Here is a 6,186-nt window from a genome sequence, read left to right as displayed (position 1 = left end):
GCCCTACATCAACACTGTCCAGAAGTGCTGCTGACTTCTCTGGGCTCGGTCTCATCTTAGATAGAAAATAGAACAGTAGAACAGTGTTTTTTGATCTGAAGAGTCAAAAACACAGCCGTCATGTATCTGGGCCAAAGAGGAAAAGGGCCATCCAAGCTGTTATCAGCGTCATGTCCAAAAGCCAGTGTCTGTATGGTCCAGGGGTGTGTCAGTGCCCATAGCATGGGTAACTTGCACATCTGTGAGTACACCATGAATGCAGACAGATATGTAAAACTTTTTTTGGAGCAACATCTAGCACAGTCTGTTCCAGGGATGTCCCTGCATTTTCCAGCAGGACATCTTCAAACCACACACTGCCCAGATTTCAAGTGCATGCCTGTGTGAGCAGAGAGTCTGGGTGCTAGATTGGCCTGCCTAGAGTCATGACCTGTCTCCAATAGAGAAAGAGTGGTGCATTATGAAGCACACCATGCGGCAACTAAGACCCCGTACAATCGTGTAGCTAAAGACCTACATAATGAATGGATGAAAATTCCACTTTCTAAACTCAACAAAATTGTGTCATCAGTGCCCAAATGCCTAATAAGTGTTTTTAGAAGAAATTGTGATGTTTCACAGTGGAAAACTCTTTGCAGATTCTTTTTTGGAATTTGTTGCAATCATCTGATTTGAAATTACTTTAAATAAAAAATAATTAAAAAAAGAAATTCACATGGTAAAACATCATATAATGTGTAGTTGAAGAGTTTTCAATATAGCAAAGGATGATTATAATTTACAAATCACTCATTTTTGTTTTTATTAGTATTTTTCATATTGTCCCAACTTTTTCGGAATTGAGGTTGTACAAAATACTGGTCCATACAGTAGCACTCGAGTCTGATAGCGTCATTCATCCTTTTCTACTGTAAGTTGTTTGTTTGTCACAAATTTGAATTGAATTGTATTTTAAAGGCACATTAACGATGATTGCATCACATTTAATTTGCTGTTAGACCATAATTTGTACTGTTTATAGTTTTCCTGGTGTTTTTTCTTGATATTCATAAGATTATGTTATGTTATATTTGGATATTATATGATACTATATTTATCTTGTTTATAGAGATCTATATCATTAGTGATGTAGGAAATGCACTTGAGTTCTCCTTGTCTGTTATTATGTACATTTGAAACAATTCTAAAGTAATTCTTTGGTTCACAAAATTGTATTAGGATGTAACGTTTGCAGGAAATTGACAGTATCTGAGTGGCATTTCTTAAATATATGGCCTTTTAAGTAGTTAACAGTTTGATTTACTTGTTGGGTTGTCTACTTACATTTTTTGAAGTGTTCTATGTTCTCATAGGCTTTTTTTTCCTGGGGTTTTGCAAACATATAACTTTGGTCTTGTGCTTTTTTTTTTACATATTCTATTTAGACTTAAGTTTGAGAAGTTTTGTGTATATGTGCTTTTGATTTAGATGTAGGTTTGATAAGAACACGGCGCTCTCTGTTGTTTATGAGATGCACTACAATATCAAATGTTCAGAGCAGCGCCATCTTTGATTTTTGACGTGAATGACAACAGGGCTGTGAGGGGTATTATAGTCTGTTTAATGGGTTTAACGGTTGTTTCAAAGGTTTATGATCGTTCCGCTAATGAAGCATTGAAAAATATCTTTCCAAGTCATTTCAGGAAAGTCCAGACAACACGAGTTGTGGAAAATTAGATGTGATCTAGGAGCTTTTTGATAGCTTTATACATCCCCTGGCAATAATTAATCACCACACTTAAAGGATGTTTACCCAGCTTTTTTACTTCTTAGCAAATATACAAATCACAGATATGACACCCAAAACAACTTTTGTATAATAGCTGAACATTCTGGCTTAGTGAACCTCAAACAAATTAAATTACAATGGCATAGGCTATATATATTTTATTATTATTATTTTATTTTTTTCCCAGATCAAGTAGAGGGAAAAAATTATGGAATCACGCAATGTTCAGATGGAATATATATGGAATAAACAACAAACATATATATATATATATATATATATATATATATATATATATATATATATATATATATATATATAATAAATCACAATTAGTACTTCTCTCTGACTTTTATGACGGCCTGAATCCTTTTGAGGCGTGGACTTCACTAATGAAAAGCAAAGGTTTGCCGCTCTTGAGCGCCATCTGTGGCTGACGCTAACGGAGATGAAGGACGCGGATAAGGCGCCTTTCCTCGACGCGCCTATCACTCCAAGCGGCCTGTTCGGACCGGCGGTAAGAGAGTTCGCGGAACGCTTCACTGAAGCTCGGAAGGATTCGCAGGCTATGCGTCACTTCCTGCCCAAGCGCTCCAGCTCGTCACAGAGCCGACAGAGACCGCCTCAGCAGCATCAGCGAGCCAGAGCGGCGCCTCCCGTCTCCCAGCCAAAAAACAGACCTGAAACAGACGCTCGACGCCGCTCGCATTCCGCTAACCGAAAGCAGCCGCCTGAGCGTCGGGGACCTCGGCCCAAGATCGTGCTGAACCCGGAGCCTCGTAAGTCTTCCTAGCCATAGGAAGAAAAAGAGAGAGTGCGTGTCTCGCAAAAGCCGGACCACTCTCTCCAACGTGTAAAACATTACCCAGTCCCCTTACAGGCGGCTGGAAATGTCTGTACAGCAGTCAATGGGCAAGTCACAGAACTCGCTCACCTGCAATCAAACGCCGTTTTAACGGCGACACACAAAAATCACAAAAAGAGTCGTTTTCTGCTTGTGTCACTAAGGGGTCACGTGTCCACACTAAAGTGCGCATTCCCACATATCAATACTGTCCAAACAGTGCCGAATACTTCCCCAGCTCCAGCTGGACGCCCCATAAATGTAGATCGTGTGCCTATTGTCATGTATGCACCACTACACACAAGCACTGTTCCCACAGTTATAAACACTTCCCCAGTAAAAGCGGGAAATACTACAAAGGTAGCGCGCGTGCCTGCTGTCATGCATGCACCCTTACACACAAACGCTGTATGCATGGCCAGAAACCCCCCGCCGCGAGCGGGAGGCTTTATGAAAGTGGCGCGCGTGCCTACTACAGTATATGCATCCCCACCCATAAGCGCTGCCCATACAGTTTCAAACAGTTCTCTGGCATTCAGCCCATATCTGTGCGAGCAAAAGCCTGGGAAAAAATCCCCGACATACCGAAATGGGTTTTGAACATAATAAAACACGGTTACTCGCTTCAATTCGCTCGCAGACCACCCCGCTTTTCAGCGGTGGTCGAGACGAAAGTGAGGAAAGATGTTTCACATGTTCTACGCACCGAGGTGCTCAAACTGATAGAGAAGGGCGCTATAGAAACTGTCCCTCCCTCTATGAGCGAGGCGGGTTTTTACAGCCGCTATTTTCTCGTCCCGAAAAAGGACGGTGGCCTCCGCCCCATCCTAGAAGCTTTAATGATTCGCTCGTTCAGAATGTTAACGACCAAACATATCCTCGCGCAAGTTCGCCCCGGGATTGGTTCCTATCAGTGGATTTGAAAGACGCTTACTTTCATATCCCGATAGCGCCTCATCACAGGCCTTTTCTGAGATTCGCTTTCGAGGGACAGTCATACCAGTACACAGTACTACCATTCGGCCTATCATTGGCCCCCCGTACATTCACGAAATGTATGGACGCAGCACTTTCCCCCCTGAGACAGCCGGGAGTGCGAATACTGAATTACCTCGACGATTGGCTAATCATAGCACAATCAGAGTGTCAGTTAACAACGCACAGATCTTGGATTATCAGCCATCTAGAATGCCTGGGTCTGAGAATCAATTTTGCAAAGAGCGTGCTATCCCCCAGCCAGAATATTTCTTTTCTGGGAATAGTGCTAGACTCAGTGCAGATGCCGGCGCGCCTCTCATCAGCAGCTGCTCGCTATTCGGCGCCTAAAAACATCATTCAGAGCGGGCGCGCATGCCCCCGTCAAAAGATTTCAAAGGATGCTCGGTCTCATGGCCTCGGCATCAGCTGTACTCCAGCTAGGATTGTTGCACATGCGTCCTCTCCAACGCTGGCTCAAGAGCCGTGTCCCCACTCACGCGTGGTGCTCGGGCCACTTTTTAATCAGAGCGAATCACGGCTGTATAAAAGCCCTGACGCCCTGGAAAGCCGTCGACTGGTATCAAACCGGCGTGAGTCTGGGCGTGAACACACGGAGAAAAATGATCACGACAGATGCCTCCAAAATAGGATGGGGGGCCCTTTACGAGGGCAGGCCTGTCTCCGGCTTTTGGTCAAACCCGGAAAAGTGCCTAAATATAAACTGTCTGGAAATGAAAGCGGTCGCCTTGGCTCTCAGAGCCCTGCTTCCGTACCTGAAAGCGAACACGCCCTGGTCCGAACGGACAACATGACGGTAGTATCGTATATAAATCGCCAGGGTGGACTCAGGTCGAGCTCCCTGCACTCTATGGCCAGGGAGCTCATCTTATGGTCACAGCACAACCTGCGCTTGCTGAGAGCAGCGCATGTGCCAGGCGTCCTGAACCAGGGAGCGGACATGCTGTCCAGAGACAAAGTTCTCCCAGGGGAATGGTCTCTCCACCCCCTGATGGCTCAGTGGTTATGGCAAACCTTTGGCGAGGCAGAGGTCGACCTCTTCGCCTCTAGGGAAAATGCGCACTGCCCTCTTTTCTTCTCAAAAAGCACGGACGCTCTCGCCCAAGTCTGGCCGAACCGCCCCTTGTATGCTTTTCCCCCCGATCGCGATGCTACCTCAGGTCATCAGTCGGATCAGGGAAGTGAAATGTGCAGTGCTCCTGGTAGCCCCAATCTGGAAGAACCAGATGTGGTTTCCAGAACTGATGCAGATGATGCAATCTGCCCCATGGCCGATTCCGTTGAGGCTGGACCTCCTCAGGCAGGCCAACGGGATGATTCTTCATCCCCGCCCCGATCAGTGGGCCCTTCATGCATGGCCCCTCAACGGGTTCCCGAGAACCTCCCCAGTGGAGTGTTGAGATCCATCACTGTGGCGCTGAGCGCCTCTACGAGCGCTTATATGCCCAAAAGTGGAAAGTGTTCAGTGACTGGTGTGATACCAAGAGCTTGAACCCCAAATCGTGCGAGATACCAAGTGTACTCGCCTTCTTGCAAGAGCTGCTGGAGGCGGGCCGCACACCCTCCACGCTCAAAGTCTATGTGGCTGCCATAGTGGCGTCACACAATCCTGACAAGGGACGCTCACTAGGGAAAAACGACCTAATCATTCATTTCCTAAGAGGCGCTAGGAGGATGAACCCTCCTCGCCCCCCCTCGGTGCCGATCTGGGACCTGGCCACGGTCCTGGATGCACTCAAGAGTGCCCCGTTTGAACCTCTCCGAACCGTGCACCTTAAACAGCTCTCGCTCAAAACTGCACTCTTGCTGGCGCTCGCCTCAGTCAAGAGAGTGGGCGACCTGCATGCGCTGTCATCAAGCGCTGCTTGCCTGGAATTTGGACCTAACGACTGCAGAGTTGTCCTTAGGCCAAAGCACGGGTATATTCCTAAAGTGCTCTCCACACCCTTCAGAGTACAGGTTATATCTCTGGCAGCCTATCGTCTCCAGCAGGCAAAGCGACGCTAATTTACTCTGCCCGGTCAGGGCGCTCAGAGTATATTTGGAGCGTTCTGCCCCGTTCAGACAGGCGGAACAATTATTCGTATGCTTTGGTGGCCGCACTAAAGGTCTCGCAGTTTCAAAGCAAAGAATATCGGCTGGATAGTGGATGCTATAGGCTGGCTTATGAAGCCAAGGGCCTTAAATGCCCCTTAGGCGTCAGAGCTCACTCTACGAGGAGCATGGCCTCCTTGTGGGCGTGGTCGAGTGGGATACCCATTGAAGATATTTGTCGGCGGCAGGCTGGGCCTGCGCCGACATTTATCAGGTTTTATAACCTACAGGTCCCCTCATGGCATTCCAACATTCTATCAGCCTGACTGTAGTATGAACTGGAGTATATATTTGCTGAGCATTATCTCCTCCCTTATAAGGTCCGTCTCTGACTGACTTAGAGGGTTTTTATGCATATCAGTAAGTAAAAAATCAGTACATAAGATATGTGCTTATGTTTTTACAATGAGCGCCCCACCATGGGCCACCTTGGGGCAAAGGCGCTCTGTATTATCCCATTATATAGCTCGCCGTTGGCCGGCTC

Source organism: Xyrauchen texanus, chromosome 26 (assembly GCF_025860055.1).
Source record: "Xyrauchen texanus isolate HMW12.3.18 chromosome 26, RBS_HiC_50CHRs, whole genome shotgun sequence".
In the NCBI taxonomy this organism is placed as follows: domain Eukaryota; kingdom Metazoa; phylum Chordata; class Actinopteri; order Cypriniformes; family Catostomidae; genus Xyrauchen; species Xyrauchen texanus.
This window is presented reverse-complemented; position numbering follows the sequence as displayed.